The 16,894-nt window shown below is 42.0% G+C and overlaps 1 protein-coding gene and 1 long non-coding RNA gene across 52 annotated transcripts in view; one reads left to right on the top strand and one right to left on the bottom strand.

Moving 5' to 3' along the window:
* The window catches only part of Abi3bp (ABI family member 3 binding protein), a 216,700-nt gene that overhangs the window by 57,031 nt on the left and 142,775 nt on the right, over positions 1-16,894 (top strand). The window lies entirely within an intron of this gene.
* On the bottom strand, positions 11,872-15,925 carry LOC134481065 (uncharacterized). 2 transcript variants are annotated; one of them, XR_015633417.1, is made up of 2 exons: positions 15,672-15,925; positions 11,872-12,148 (listed from the first exon to the last, which is right to left on the bottom strand). It is a non-coding gene; the product is annotated as an uncharacterized LOC134481065 (long non-coding RNA). The 2 variants fall into 2 exon arrangements; XR_015633418.1 differs by having other exon boundaries at positions 15,573-15,895.

Below are 16,894 nucleotides of genomic sequence, written 5' to 3'. Positions count from 1 at the left end.
CATTCTCAGTTCAATGGTTTGCTGCTAGCATTCACCTCTGCATTTGTCATGCTCTGGCTGAGCCTCTCAGGAGACAGCTATATCAGGCTCCTGTCAGTATGCATTCCTTGGCTTCATCAATATTGTCTGGGTTTGGTGGCTGTATATAAATGGGCTATATAACAAGGTAGGGCAGGTTCTGAATGGCCATTCCTTCAGTCTCTGCTCCAAATGTTGTCTCCATATCCCCTCCTTTGAATACAAAAATTTACTTTAAAAAAAAATAGTTAAGGTCAGTTGATGGTCATTAGAGGTGACCTTTAGGGACCAAGGAGGAATCCTTGCTTCTAAGGGTTTCCTTTGTTTGTTTGTTTTTCTTTCTGCACTAGTCTAGCCATCTGCTGGGATGCACTAGGGTCTTGCTAACCATTAGAACCACTTTGGTTATTTTTCTATGCCTTGACCTCCTCTTTGAAAAATGTTCTCTGATTAGACTGCAACCTCTGGGGGCCTGCATTTTCTCTCTAAGGAGTCAGGTCAGAATGATTTGCATTGAGTGAACACGGCCAAATATTTATGGCATAGGATATAATAGACTCAAAGCTATTCATATTTCAAGAGGTTGTTTGATTAAGCTTGATGACCAGGCAAGTCAGTACCAATGCCATTCAGGGGAGATCACAGACAAATCGCTGTGTTTTGAAGATCCTTAGGGACAAAGATTGAGAATGCCTAGTAGGCTATTTCATGCAGCATTCCTAAAACTCTAACTTGCCCTTTAGATCAATGCATTCTTTTTTATTAATCCCTTTTCTTTTCTTTTTTTTTCTTTTTCTTTTTCTTTTTTTATTAACTTGAGTATTTCTTATATACATTTCGAGTGTTATTCCCTTTCCCGGTTTCCGGGCAAAAATCCCCCTCCCCCCTTCCCCCTCCCCTTCCTTATGGGTATTCCCCTCCCAACCCTCCCCCCATTGCCGCCCTCCCTCCAACAGTCTAGTTCACTGGGGGTTCAGTCTTAGCAGGACCCAGGGCTTCCCCTTCCACTGGTGCTCTTACTAAGATGTTCATTGCTACCTATGAGGTCAGAGTCCAGGGTCAGTCCATGTATAGTCTTTAGGTAGTGGCTTAGTCCCTGGAAGCTCTGGTTGCTTGGCATTGTTGTACTTTTGGGGTCTCGAGCCCCTTCAAGCTCTTCCAGTTCTTTCTCTGATTCCTTCAACGGGGGTCCTATTCTCAGTTCAGTGGTTTGCTGCTGGCATTCGCCTCTGTATTTGCTGTATTCTGGCTGTGTCTCTCAGGAGCGATCTACATCCGGCTCCTGTCGGTCTGCACTTCTTTGCTTCATCCATCTTATCTAATTGGGTGGCTGTATATGTATGGGCCACATGTGGGGCAGTCTCTGAATGGGTGTTCCTTCAGTCTCTGTTTTAATCTTTGCCTCTCTCTTCCCTACCAAGAGTATTCTTGTTCCCCTTTTAAAGAAGGCGTGAAACATTCACATTTTGATCATCCGTCTTGAGTTTCATTTGTTCTAGGCATCTAGGGTAATTCAAGCATTTGGGCTAATAGCCACTTATAAATGAATGCATACCATGTATGTCTTTCTGTGATTGGGTTATCTCACTCAGAATGATACTTTGCAGTTCCAACCATTTGCCTACGAATTTCATAAAGCCGTTGTTTTTGATAGCTGAGTAATATTCCATTGTGTAGATGTACCACATTTTCTGTATCCATTCCTCTGTTGAAGGGCATCTGGGTTCTTTCCAGCTTCTGGCTATTATAAATAAGGCTGCGATGAACATAGTGGAGCACGTGTCTTTTTTATATGTTGGGGCATCTTTTGGGTATATGCCCAAAAGAGGTATAGCTGGATCCTCAGGCAGTTCAATGTCCAATTTTCTGAGGAACCTCCAGACTGATTTCCAGAATGGTTTTACCAGTCTGCAATCCCACCAACAATGGAGGAGTGTTCCTCTTTCTCCGCATCCTCACCAGCATCTGCTGTCACCTGAGTTTTTGATCTTAGCCATTCTCACTGGTGTGAGGTGAAATCTCAGGGTTGTTTTGAGTTGCATTTCCCTTATGACTAAAGATGTTGAACATTTCTTTAGGTGTTTCTCAGCCATTCGGCATTCCTCAGCTGTGAATTGTTTGTTTAGCTCTGAACCCCATTTTTTAATAGGGTTATTTGTCTCCCTGCGGTCTAACTTCTTGAGTTCTTTGTACATTTTGGATATAAGGCCTCTATCTGTTGTAGGATTGGTAAAGATCTTTTCCCAATCTGTTGGTTGCCGTTTTGTCCTAACCACAGTGTCCTTTGCCTTACAGAGGCTTTGCAGTTTTATGAGATCCCATTTGCCGATTCTTGATCTTAGAGCATAAGCCATTGGTGTTTTGTTCAGGAAATTTTTTCCAGTGCCCATGTGTTCCAGATGCTTCCCTAGTTTTTCTTCTATTAGTTTGAGTGTGTCTGGTTTGATGTGGAGGTCCTTGATCCACTTGGACTTAAGCTTTGTACAGGGTGATAAGCATGGATCGATCTGCATTCTTCTACATATTGACCTCCAGTTGAACCCGCACCATTTGCTGAAAATGCTATCTTTTTTCCATTGGATGGTTTTAGCTCCTTGGTCAAAAATCAAGTGACCATAGGTGTGTGGGTTCATTTTTGGGTCTTCAATTCTATTCCATTGGTCTATCTGTCTGTCTCTGTACCAATACCATGCAGTTTTTATCACTATTGCTCTGTAATACTGCTTGAGTTCAGGGATAGTGATTCCCCCTGAAGTCCTTTTATTGTTCAGGATAGTTTTAGCTATCCTGGGTTTTTTGTTATTCCAGATGAATTTGCAAATTGTTCTGTCTAACTCTTTGAAGATTTGGATTGGTATTTTGATGGGGATTGCATTGAATCTGTAGATCGCTTTTGGTAAAATGGCCATTTTTACTATATTGATCCTGCCAATCCATGAGCATGGGAGATCTTTCCATCTTCTGAGGTCTTCTTCAATTTCTTTCTTCAGTGTCTTGAAGTTCTTATTGTATAGATCTTTTTCTTGCTTGGTTAAAGTCACACCGAGGTACTTTATATTATTTGGGTCTATTATGAAGGGTGTCGTTTCCCTAATTTCTTTTTCGGCTTGTTTCTCTTTTGAGTAGAGGAAGGCTACTGATTTATTTGAGTTAATTTTATACCCAGCCGCTTTGCTGAAGTTGTTTATCAGCTTTAGTAGTTCTCTGGTGGAACTTTTGGGATCACTTAAATATACTATCATATCATCTGCAAATAGTGATATTTTGACTTCTTCTTTTCCGATCTGTATCCCCTTGACCTCCTTTTGTTGTCTGATTGCTCTGGCTAGAACTTCAAGAACTATATTGAATAAGTAGGGAGAGAGTGGGCAGCCTTGTCTAGTCCCTGATTTTAGTGGGATTGCTTCAAGTTTCTCTCCATTTAGTTTAATGTTAGCAACTGATTTGCTGTATATGGCTTTTACTATGTTTAGGTATGGGCCTTGAATTCCTATTCTTTCCAGGACTTTTATCATGAAGGGGTGTTGAATTTTGTCAAATGCTTTCTCAGCATCTAATGAAATGATCATGTGGTTCTGTTCTTTCAGTTTTTTTATATAATGGATCACGTTAATGGTTTTCCATATGTTAAACCATCCCTGCATGCCTGGGATGAAGCCTACTTGATCATGGTGGATGATTGTTTTGATGTGCTCTTGGATTCGGTTTGCCAGAATTTTATTGAGTATTTTTGCGTTGATATTCATAAGGGAAATTGGTCTGAAGTTCTCTTTCTTTGTTGGGTCTTTGTGTGGTTTAGGTATAAGAGTAATTTTGGCTTCGTAGAAGGAATTCGGTAGTGCTCCATCTGTTTCAATTTTGTGGAATAGTTTGGATAATATTGGTATGAGGTCTCCTATGAAGGTCTGATAGAATTCTGCACTAAACCCGTCTGGACCTGGGCTCTTTTTGGTTGGGAGACCTTTAATGACTGCTTCTATTTCCTTAGGAGTTATGGGGTTGTTTAACTGCTTTATCTGTTCCTGATTTAACTTCGGTACCTGGTATCTGTCTAGGAAATTGTCCATTTCCTGCAGATTTTCAAGTTTTGTTGAATATAGGCTTTTATAGTAAGATCTGATGATTTTTTGAATTTCCTCTGAATCTGTAGTTATGTCTCCCTTTTCATTTCTGATTTTGTTAATTTGGACACACTCTCTGTGTCCTCTCATTAGTCTGGCTAAGGGTTTATGTATCTTGTTGATTTTCTCAAAGAACCAACTTTTGGTTCTGTTGATTCTTTCTATGGTCCTTTTTGTTTCTACATGGTTGATTTCAGCTCTGAGTTTGATTATTTCCTGCCTTCTACTCCTCCTGGGTGTATTTGCTTCTTTTTGTTCTAGAGCTTTTAGGTGTGCTGTCAAGCTGCTGACATATGCTCTTTCCTGTTTCTTTCTGCAGGCACTCAGCGCTATGAATTTTCCTCTTAGCACAGCTTTCATTGTGTCCCATAAGTTTGGGTATGTTGTACCTTCATTTTCATTAAATTCTAAAAAGTCTTTAATTTCTTTCTTTATTTCTTCCTTGACCAGGTTATCATTGAGTAGAGCATTGTTCAATTTCCACGTATATGTGGGCATTCTTCCCTTATTGTTATTGAAGACCAGTTTTAGGCCGTGGTGGTCCGATAGCACGCATGGGATTATTTCTATCTTTCTGTACCTGTTGAGGCCCGTTTTTTGACCAATTATATGGTCAATTTTGGAGAAAGTACTATGAGGAGCTGAGAAGAAGGTATATCCTTTTGCTTTAGGATAGAATGTTCTATAAATATCAGTTAAGTCCATTTGGCTCATGACTTCTCTTAGTCTGTCTACATCACTGTTTAATTTCTGTTTCCATGATCTGTCCATTGATGAGAGTGGGGTGTTGAAATCTCCTACTATTATTGTGGGAGGTGCAATGTGTGTTTTGAGCTTTAGTAAGGTTTCTTTTACGTATGTAGGTGCCCTTGTATTTGGGGCATAGATATTTAGGATTGAGAGTTCATCTTGGTGGATTTTTCCTTTGATGAATATGAAGTGTCCTTCCTTATCTTTTTTGATGACTTTTAGTTGAAAATTGATTTTATCTGATATTAGAATGGCTACTCCAGCTTGCTTCGTCTGACCATTTGCTTGGAAAGTTGTTTTCCAGCCTTTCACTCTGAGGTAGTGTTTGTCTTTGTCTCTGAGGTGTGTTTCCTGTAGGCAGCAGAATGCAGGGTCCTCGTTGCGTATCCAGTTTCTTAATCTATGTCTCTTTATTGGGGAGTTGAGGCCATTGATGTTGAGAGATATTAAGGAATAGTGATTATTGCTTCCTGTTGTATTCATATTTGGATGTGAGGTTATGTTTGTGTGCTTTTCTTCTCTTTGTTTTGTTGCCAAGACAATTAGTTTCTTGCTTCTTCTAGGGTATAGCTTGCCTCCTTATGTTGGGCTTTACCATTTATTATCCTTTGTAGTGCTGGATTTGTAGAAAGATATTGTGTAAATTTGTTTTTGTCATGGAATATGTTAGTTTCTCCATCTATGTTAATTGAGAGTTTTGCAGGATACAGTAACCTGGGCTGGCATTTGTGTTCTCTTAGGGTCTGTATGACATCTGTCCAGGATCTTCTGGCCTTCATAGTTTCTGGCGAAAAGTCTGGTGTGATTCTGATAGGTCTGCCTTTATATGTTACTTGACCTTTTTCCCATACTGCTTTTAATATTCTTTCTTTATTTTGTGCGTTTGGTGTTTTGACTATTATGTGACAGGATGTGTTTCTTTTCTGGTCCAATCTATTTGGAGTTCTGTAGGCTTCTTGTATGCCTATGGGTATCTCTTTTTTTAGGTTAGGGAAGTTTTCTTCTATGATTTTGTTGAAGATATTTACTGGTCCTTTGAGCTGGGAGTCTTCACTCTCTTCTATATCTATTATCCTTAGGTTTGATCTTCTCATTGAGTCCTGGATTTCCTGTATGTTTTGGACCAGTAGCTTTTTCCGCTTTACATTATCTTTGACAGTTGAGTCAATGATTTCTATGGAATCTTCTGCTCCTGAGATTCTCTCTTCCATCTCTTGTATTCTGTTGGTAAAGCTTGTATCTATAGCTTCTTGTCTCTTCTTTTGATTTTCTATATCCAGGGTTGTTTCCATGTGTTCTTTCTTGATTGCTTCTATTTCCATTTTTAATTCCTTCAACTGTTTGATTGTGTTTTCCTGGAATTCTTTCAGGGATTTTTGTGACTCCTCTCTATGGGCTTCTACTTATTTAATTATGTTTTCCTGGAATTCTTTCAGGCTTTTTTGTGTTTCCTCTCTGTAGGCTTCTACTTGTTCTCTAAGGGAGTTCTTCACGTCTTTCTTGAAGGCCTCCGGCATCATGATCAAATATGATTTTGAAACTAGATCTTGCTTTTCTGGTGTGTTTGGATATTCCATGTTTGTTTTGATGGGAGAATTGGGCTCCGATGATGCCATGTAGTCTTGGTTTCTGTTGCTTGGGTTCCTGCGCTTGCCTCTCGCCATCAGATTATCTCTAGTGTTACTTTGTTCTGCTATTTCTGACAGTGGCTAGACTCCCCTATAAGCCTGTGTGTCAGGAGTGCTGTAGACCTGTTTTCCTGTTTTCTTTCAGCCTGTTATGGTGACAGAGTGTTCTGCTTTCGGGCGTGTAGTTTTCCTCTCTACCGGTCTTCAGCTGTTCCTGTGGGCCTGTGTCTTGAGTTCACCAGACAGGTCACTTGCAGCAGAAAAGTTGGTCTTACCTGTGGTCCCGAGGCTCAAGTTTGCTCGCGGGGTGCTGCCCAAGAGCTCTCAGCGGCAGCAGCAACGAGGAAGATCTGTGCCGCCGTTTTCGGGAGCTTCAGTGCACCAGGGTTCCAGATGGCGTTTGGTGTTTTCCTCTGGCGTCCGAGATGTGTATGCAGAGTGCAGTCTCTTCTGGTTTCCCAGGCGTGTCTGCCTCTCTGAGGGTTTAGCTCTCCCTCCCACGGGATTTGGGTGCAGAGAACTGTTTATCTGGTCTGTTTCCTTCAGGTTCCGGCGGTGTCTCAGGCAGGGGTCCTGCCGCTCCTGGGCCCTCCCCCACGGGAGCCCAGAGGCCTTATACAGTTTCCTCTTGGGCCAGGGATGTGGGCAGTGTTGGTGGTCTCTTCCGCTCTGCAGCCTCAGGAGTGCCCACCTGACCAGGCGGTCGGGTCTCTCTCCCCCTTTTCTTTTCTAACAGTCTAGTAAAAGCATAAAATAGTTCTACATTTTTTCTTTTTTATATTTACTGCTTTTAAGTTTTATTTAATAAAATTACATCATTTCCCCTTTTGTCCTCTGCCAGCCCCTCCTCCTTTCCCTTGAACCCTTCCTGTACCTTCCCACTTTCAAGTTGATAGCCTCTTTTGCTTGGATTATATTCATTGTGTGTGTGTGTGTGTGTGTGTGTGTGTGTATACACAAATATATATAAATAAAACCTGCTGCATCTGTTTTTGTTGTTTGTGTGTATATAATTTTAAGGCTGACCACTCTGCATTGGAAAACCAACAAGGGGGCTCATTTTATTTTTATTATTTCCTTGAATGCTTTTATATGTTTTGATCCTGTTTACAACCCCTCCTTGAACCATTCCCAAATCCAACTCCCTCCAGTATCATCCAACTTTATGTCCTTAAAAAAATAATCTTTCAAGTACAATTCTTGCTGCCCAAATATTCTTGGTTGTGTGGTCTTCCACTGGAGTCTGGTCAACTTACTAGGGACTTCATTCTTAGAGAAAGTCATCTTTCCCTCTCCCAGCGGCTAACAATTGCCAATGTCCCCACAGCTGGGTGTGGGGACGTGTGCCCATCTCCCCTGTTCACGCTGAGCTCCCCTTTAGCTTGAACTTGCACAGGTTTTGTGTGTGCTGTTGTAACTGCTGTGAGTCCCTAACAGCTCCTTCCTGTGTCCAAAAGACAGTGTCTTTCACGTACGCATCTCCTTCTGTGGCTTTTACTCTTTCTAGCCCCTCTTTATATTTCCTTTTTAAATTATTATTATCTTTAATCTTTTTTTACAGTCCAGTCACTATCCCTCCTGTTCTGCCCTCTGACAGTTCCTCATCCCATTCTTCCTTTCCCATCTACAACAGGATATCCACACACCCCCATACCCTCCCACACACCCCGCCAGACCTCCCCATTCCCTGAGGCCTCAAGTCTCTCCAGGGTTAGGTGCATCTTCTCTCACTGAGGCCAGAGCAGGCAGTCCTCTGCTGTGGATGTGTCAGGGGCCTCATATCAGCTGGTGTCTGCTGCCTGGTTGGTGGCTCAGTGTCTGAGAGATCTCTGGGGTCCAGGTTAGTTGAGACTGCTGGTCTTCCTATGGGGTTGCCCTCCTCCTCAGCTTCTTCCAGTCATTCCCTAATTCAGCCGCAGAGGTCCCCGACTTCTGTCCATTGGTTAGGTGCTAGCATCTGCATCTGACTCTTTCAGCTGCCTATTGGGCCTCTCAGAGGGCAGCCATGCCAGGCTCCCATCTGTAAGCACACCACATCATCAGTAACAGTGTCAGGGCCCTATGCCTCCCCCTGAGCTGGATCCCAATTTGGGCCTGTCACTGGACCTCCTTTCCCTCAGTCTCTTCTCCATTTTTGTCCCTTTAGCTCTTTCAGACAGGAACAATTCTGGGTCAGAATTTTTGACTGTGGGATGGCAATCTCACTTGATGTCCTGTCTTTCTACTGGAGGTGGACTCTACAAGTTCCCTCTCCCCACTTTTTGGCATTTTATCTAAGGTCCCTACCTTTGTCATCTAAGGTCCCTCTCTTTGTATGTTTCTTTTTTTAAAGGTTTATTGTTATTTTTAATTGCACACACACACACACACACACACACACACACGAGAGTGTGTATGTGTCTGTGCATGTGTTCCTGTGTGCTTGAGAGTGTGTGTATGTGTGTGTGCTTGTGCATGTGTGTATGTGTGTGTGTGTGTGTGTTTGTGTAAGTGTGCCTGTGTGTATCTGTGTACATATGATTGTGCATGTTTTGCAGAGGCCAGAAAAGAATTTCAGTTCTCCTGGAGCAGGAGTTACAGGCAGTTGTAAGCCACCTAACCTGCTGGAAACTGATGTGTGCTCCTTCAGTCCTCTACAAGAGCAGCTCCTGCTCTTAACTGCTGAACCATCCTTCCAGCCCTGTTTTGTCCCATTTCTCTATACTAAGAAATCTGTGTGCTTTCGTTTTGATTACTTCAGAATAGACTCGTGTTCTCAATCAAGTGAACTTTTTCAGTTCATGAGACTGACTGCTCAGGGTCTTGCCTGACTGTTCGCCCTCATTACTCCTAGTTCATTGCCAGCACACATTAGCTTTCTGTTGCTGTAATAAGTTAACACACACTTGGAAGCTTAAAACATTATAAATAGGTCAGAAGGACAGCTGGGTGTTAGTGGGTTAAAATCAATCCAGGTGTTGGCTGGATTATATTCTTGTCTGGTGACTGAACATAGTATGATTTCTTGCCCTTTTCCAGCTTCAGGAATGGTGTGCATACCTTTTCTACCTTAAGGCTGACAACCGTAGACCAAGCAGTGCTATCCCAGCAAGTCACCCTGGCCTCTTGTACTTAAAAAAGACTGTGGTTGTACTGAGCCCATCTAGACAAGTCTGGATGCTGCCTTTGTTTTAGGACAGCTGATTTACAACCTTAATTCTCCCTGCAAAGTAAATTTCCTTTGTTGTGTAACCTCACATATCACAGGGGACAGAACAGCAATCCTTGGGACCTGCTATCCTATCTGTCACAGCTGCAGTCTTGACATTCCTGTCTCCTTTGTCTTTCTGCTGCCACTTTACTATAAGGCCATTGTCTCTTCTGTTCATTACTAGCAGGTCAGTTTTTCACAGATATGCTGCGGGCAGGCGATGATTTCAGGACTGTAAACTGATGAGCCAAAATCCCTTGAGAGTGAAGGAACAAGGAGATTTTACTTCTTTGTGCAAAGAAAATATCTTTTATAGCACCAACTCACTCCTTCGTAACAGAATAATAGTGTTTCTTTTTCCAGTGCACTGGACTTTAGCCAAATAAATTACTTTTATTTTCAAAACAAGGACTATTCTGCCACATTGCCTGACAAATTTCCACAGTTGAATGATGAGTTTACTATAATATCTCATTTGTGAGATGAGAAGTTGTTGTTTTTCAAAAATAGTCAGGGTAGTATTTAATGATGTGGGAATTGATACTCCTTCGAATCACTGACAAACATATCTATATTTGTTTTCATATCTTTATACTAAGTATTAACTGGCTTTTTCCAAGTCACTTACTACTCCTACATACAAAGTAAAGTTAATCATTCTTTTTGCTATTTTAAATTCATATTCAGATAAAGTTTGGTGAAACCTGACTTACGTAGAGCTGTGTGGTAGCTACCATTCACTGTGGCCACCAGGAAGCTGAGGCATACGGATTGCCATGAGTTCCAGTCCAGCCTGGTCTATATGCTTAGACTGAGTCTCAAAATGGGGGTGGATTGATCTTAGTATATTGATTGAAGCAATAGAAAGATTTACGTAATGCCCACTAGAGTCTAGAAATGGTTTAAAAAACAAAACAAAACAAAACAGAATTCTTAGTGAGTAGATCATCTAGGTTCCTATTCCTCCATTTTTTTTTGACTCATACCCCACATCAGCCTGGCTCTGAAATCACAGAGACTCACCTGTGCCCAAGTGAGCAATGCGATCAAAGGCTGCACCATGTGCACGCCTTGCTGCTCCATTTTTATGTTCAGCTGTGGATCATTTTTGCAAATGTGCTTGAGAGAGAGGGGTGGGGAGAATGAGAGGGAAAGAGAGCCCATGAGGGGGAGAGAGAGAGGAGAGAGAGAGGAGAGAGGAGAGAGAGGAGGGAGAGGAGAGAGAGGAGGGAGAGGAGAGAGAGGAGGGAGAGGAGAGAGAGGAGGGAGAGGAGAGAGAGGAGGGAGAGGAGAGAAAGGAGGGAGAGGAGAGAGAGGGACAATCCATCAATTGGGTAGCATAAGGCAAACAGCTTTACTTTGTTGGCTCAAATAACAAATGGAAAAGAGTCTCATCCACTCAAAAACCACTGCAAATGCTGACTGAAGAACTTGTCTTCCAGCCAGGTGTTAGGAATTCAGTGGCTTTTGTAAAGAAATGAGTTTTAGTTCTTACAATTGCAACCATTTTTCAAGGAGCACATTTTGTGCAGCTGCGAACCTCTTGAAGCACTTCCAGGCACCATCTTGTGGATTGGTTCCGGGACTAGTGCTGAGTCCCATCAGACGTTGTCTCCCGGAAGAGCCCTGGGCCAGAATGATGACTCCTATGTGCTACGAAAGTTTACCCTTTACTTGAGAGGCAGCAGATAGAAAAAGGACTTCTGAGCCAAACAGACTTGGATTCAAGTTGGATATCCCTGCTTACTGTGGAGTGGTTTGGAGTAAGGTGTTTAACGTCTCTGATCTTCCAGAAGTGTTGTGAAGCCTGGATAAACAATGCACAGCAGATTATCTATCCTAGCACGATGTGTGTGTGTGTGTGTGTGTGTGTGTGTGTGTGTGTTTTATACATTTTTATCAGTTTCTCATAGAAGTTGAATGGCCTTGGGCATGCACTTCATGTTTCTGAGCTTCGTTGCAGTCAAGGGTTGGGCTATTATATTTCCATGGCAGTGTTGGTTTATGGGAGATTTTAGCGTCTAGTGTGAAATGCTTGGTCAAAGTGTGGTTGTGTGATTTAGTGTGGTTTTTTTTATTTGGCTCTGAGAGAGAAGTGAGGCCAGGAAATCATAGAAGTTATTTTAGCGGAGGTATGTAACAGAAAACAGCCGAATTCATCTCACCCTTTTGTCCCAAGCATGTTTTCGTGACAGTGACAACTCTCAAAACAAGATTAGAAAACAAAAGTCAAAGCAAAATCGAAGGCTGTGATGGCCGCCACCTTATGGTCACACATGGTGCTCCTATGGTCAGGGTCTAACCAAGTGGAGACATATATTGATGCTCTCTCTTTACCCTTGGTGACTGGAGCCCTGGTGCTGCTTAGAAGCCATAGCTGTGGTTCCAAAGGAAAAGATCGGTGATTCTTCACTTTTTAGATTTCATGTCTTCCAGTATCCCTAGCAAATTAATTATTAGTAAGAATATGTAATAAGAAATTTGACTTACTTTACTAAACACAAATGAAAGTGAGAAGCAAACAGTTTCATTAACCAACTGATAACTTAGCAAGGTTAGGTAAAATGTAATCATTTCTTATTTTGATGAGTTTCACTTTTGTTTCACAGAGGGAAGTCAAGTTTAAAAACATTCTGGATATAGTTTACTTAAAGAAATGGAATGTGCATAAACACAAATTAGGTGCTGTAAAATTTGACACAGCGTATACTCTGATACATTAATAATGGCTCTTCAAAGCTTGACTTTAAAAGCACTTATTACAGTTAATTTTCATGGATGTGGGGTGGAGGGCTAGCACTCAAGATACGAGATCGGAGAACCATTTTTCTCTTTCCAAAATGTGCGTCCTGGGGATTGGGGACCCATAAGTCTCAACGGCAAGCCCTCTCCTGGCTATGCCATTTTGCTGAGTCTTCCTTTGAGTTTTATATCTGACTAGACAATAAGAAAAAAGTATGTATTTCTTCTGTTGTTGCAATTTAGACTCATGGCTTCCCTTTTTTAATCTCTACATAATTATGCATTCACTCCTAATTTTGTGCAAAAGCGCCATAAAGTTTGAAATGACAGAGGTTGTTACCATTTATTCTCCTGAAGGCAAATGTCACAAGGAAAGTGGTTGTGGATTTATTGGTGAAATAGAAGTAGAGGTTGGGTTGGAAGAAAGCGGGCTGGTGGGAAGGAGGCAGGAAGTAAAACAGAAGGGTGCAGTGCAGACCAGGTGAAGCTCCCACTTCCCTGATAGAACCTTTAGATAATTAGCAAGAGGTAAACAGCTGTCAGCAATGAAGATGGGTGACTACCAAACTCCCGAGAAACAGCTGTTGGGCTCGTAGCAGTGTTTTGAACCCTCTTACCCAGCAGCTCTCAACATGTGGGTTGTGACCCCTTTCATAGTTGAAGGACCCTTTTCACAGATATTTTACAAATCAACTAGATATTGACATCATGATTCATAGCAATAACAAAATTACAGTTTTGAAGTAGCAGTATGAAAATAATGTCATGGTTGGGGTTCACCACAATATGAGGAACTGCATTCAAGGGTCGCAGCATTAGGGGGCTTGAGAACCACTGCTCTTCTCTATAAGGAAATCAAAGCTTAAGTTTGTGACTCAATGCTATGTCAACGCAGGTCTGGAATGTGACTCCAGCAGTCTGGCTGAGAACTGAGTCCCTGTGTTTTATGACTAGTTACCACTTTAGAGTAAATCTTTTGGTCTATAATTGGAACTCCTAGTGGTTTGCTCCTGTAACCCCCATAAAAATCTCCCTTCCGGGCTGGGGATTTAGCTCAGTGGTAGAGCGCTTACCTAGGAAGCGCAAGGCCCTGGGTTCGGTCCCCAGCTCCAAAAAAAAAAAAAAAAAATCTCCCTTCCTTTTTTTTTTTTAAAAAAGAAAAAAAAGAAACCAAGCATCAGAGCTACCTAATTCTTAAAGATGTAAGTGAGCTTCGATGTGTCACATCTGTGCCCCCAGGACTTGCGCTTTGCCACACCACTGCCTTTGTTATGGTTGACCACATGATCTGTGCTGGTGCCTCATCTCCACGGGAGGCCAGGGCAGAAACCATCATGGCCCTCTCTGTATCGTATCAGACAGACTGTGTTTTCTTTTAGCACACTTCATGTGAACTGCTGTTATTAATGGCCACATTTTACTATTGGTTCACCTGGCCTTGAACACTGGGGAACAAGGAGACCTTCTCTTTCCGCTTCCTGGGTAGCTGGCACCATTAACTAGGGCACCAAAAAGCTTGGGTATCTGGCTTTAGCATCATTGTTAAGTAAGTGTGTGTGTGTGTGTGTGTGTGTGTGTGTGTGTGTGTGTGTGTATGTGTGTGACCTGTCTTCCTTCATACTCCACCATGAGTTGATGGTCCTGAGGACCTTATGTTTCTTTCTTCTTTCATGGTGTTTTGAACTTAGAGACACAATAAATTAATGAATGGGAAATGGTTATAGACTCACAAAGTCTGAAAGAGCTTCGAGTACCACTTAAGATAGATTTTTTTCTTCTTTATCTAAAGCCTCTTTCTGAGTTACTTTTCTAGAAATAGATTTACTATAAGGTAAGTGTTTGGCTCTAAATTTTCCAGATAAATCCATTTTTTTTTTCACTAAAATATTAGAAATCCTAGAATCATTTGATTTTCTTCCAAAACAGAGAATTTAGCAGAATTGAAGTAAATTTTGTAAAAGGATGTGTAAAGCTATTGGCAGAGCAGGTATCAACTTCTGAATAAATGGGCAAGTTCTTAATAAATGCATACTATCTTTTAATTAGCTCACTATGAGTTTATTACCAGCAAGGCCTGTTTTAAAAGGAGACAATTATTTCCCCATGCGGTGCTAAAAGATAAATCTTTTTAATACTTTATTTTTTTTTCTATTGGATGTAACTGGCCTTTACTCATCTGCCTGATCTCAGAAAGAAATACATCATCTCTAAGCCGATCTTTTCTTGGAAATTCGCTAAGAGCAAATCTGCATTATCTCACTGTAAAGTGCAGAATTTTGTTTTTCAGCCGTATTGTATAAGGTGCTGAAATCAAAAGCTAACTTTTAAAAATTCATTATGGGTCATTTGTTTAAACTGTCCTCTTTCGTCATGGGCTAAACAGATGTTTTGCTCTGAATCGTTGCAAGAGTCGAGCTATTAAGAAGGTGGTTTTAAATGGAATGCTAGCTGATGACAAAGGTTAAACTGGAGGTGGGGGAGGGGGCCGAGGGTTATCCAGGGAATGGAAATACAAGAAAAGAATCAGATACCAGACTTTCCTTTGATTTAGGGATATTTGAAAATGAAGGACAATAATCTTATCGGCTTTCATAATTATCATGTTATTTCCCTCGGAATGGGTCACTTACCCAGCGAACTCAGTGTTCTTTGGTTCATGTGAGTCAGACCATGTGCTGTGCTGTGAAAACCTAAATTTGGCTTCATCGTTTCGTTTTGGTGATAATCGGGGTTTTTGTGCGTGTATTCATTCGTGTCTTATTTTGCCAGCCTAATGAGGCCTCCCAGAGGCAGAGCTGGACCTCCTCATCCCCATTGCTTGATAACTAGATTCGATGAATTTGAGCTCTCCTCAGCTCTCCAAACAAGGCTCGTTGTCAACAAAACAAAGCATCCCTCCTGGCATGTAGCAGCAGTCTCTGGAGAAACAGTTGTTTGAGCTTAGGGGTTGACTCTACCCTTGGCAAATGCCCGATTTGCCTGGCATATTGAGATTCACACCTATTGTCTGGTGTGATTATTAGACGTGTCTCATTTTCTTAGGATCTCCCACTTCAGTCGGAATGCCTACTTATATTTGGAAGGGAAACCTAGTGTTCTTAGCATGATCCTCGGATCTTTTACCGTCTGATCAGTAGGTGACAGTCAAAACTTCAGTCTGCTACTGATGGTGCTCTGTGAGAAGGGAAATCAAGTTGAGGACGTTGACTCTGAGTTCTCTACCTGTTGGGGTTTAAATCTCGGCTTGCTTCCAGACGGAACACACCAAACGAACATGGTTCCATGTGGAGAGGTTTAATGAGAGAAAGAGAAGAAGAGTAGAAAAGGGGAGAAGTAAAGGCCGGCCATGAGCACATGGAGGGAAGGGGGTATGGGGAGAGAAGGGACAAAGAAGAAGAGCAGGGAAGAGAGCAAAGAGCAAGAGAGGGAGGAGGGGCCAAGCAGCCCCTTATGTAGTGTCAGGCACGGCTGGCTGTTGCTAGGTAACTGTGGGGCGGAGCATACTCTTGCCAGGAAGCTGTGGGGGTGGAGCTTAGACAGACTACCAACAGTGTCCACTCACCAAAAAGAGTGCACAGTAGCTAATCAGCCTATGCTGGGATGGGAGTTTTCATCAGCCAATGATTTTTTAGTTCCCTCAAAGTCCTAGGCCGAGGAATTGGTCTGTTGATCCTCAGAGTCGCCCTGTAGAACAGACGCTGTTAACAGCATCCTCTTTGTTACAAGGAAGCCAGTGGATCCCTGGAGGTTTGGGAATATACTAGCAGCAGGCCGACCCCAGGTCTGACTTGGTCTTAGCCACCACAGCACCATGCTTTTCAGTCCAGTGGGATATGCGTTTCTGATTCCTTTTAGCTCTATGGAAAAATTCCTCTTAGGGAACTATTATTGGACCTGTATCTCTACCTGATAATGCCCACTAGAATATTTAAAAAGAGAGGTTTGCTGTTTGAAGTCTTTGACTTTGGACACTACACTTGGAAAAAATTCTTCAAATGAAGTCTTGATCTTTCACTAGATTTTTCAAAAAGATAATGTTAAAAAGTTTCAGAGTTCATGGGTAAATGTGTGTGCACCAGAATAGACCCTACTTCAAAAGCTAGCCCCAGACAAACATTAAACCATTAATAGACAACAAACACTCCATACTAAGATTCTCTGTGAGGTGCACATATAATATAGGCAAAGAGAATGCTATAGTCAAGAAAGCCAGCACTTCAGTATCTCACAGGTTCCCTAAGTCAGGAAGAATGTGCACTGGCCATTAGGACAAGGGTCAGGGAATTATGTTACTGAGTATTTGTGATATCAGGAAGAGAAACTGAGTAGGGAAGTGGAGGGGGATTAGTTTGCGACAGTAGCTGGATGAGCGAACCAGGCTCTGTGGCAGATCACAGGGAACAAGATTAACCGGGAACAGAGATACACCCAGGGACATGCAGGGA

The sequence above is a fragment of the Rattus norvegicus genome, chromosome 11 (assembly GCF_021556685.1).
Source record: "Rattus norvegicus strain SHRSP/BbbUtx chromosome 11, alternate assembly SHRSP_T2T, whole genome shotgun sequence".
Taxonomy (NCBI): Eukaryota; Metazoa; Chordata; class Mammalia; order Rodentia; family Muridae; genus Rattus; species Rattus norvegicus.
Note: the sequence above shows the minus strand (reverse complement) of the source record. Positions and strands in the feature narration are given on the sequence as shown.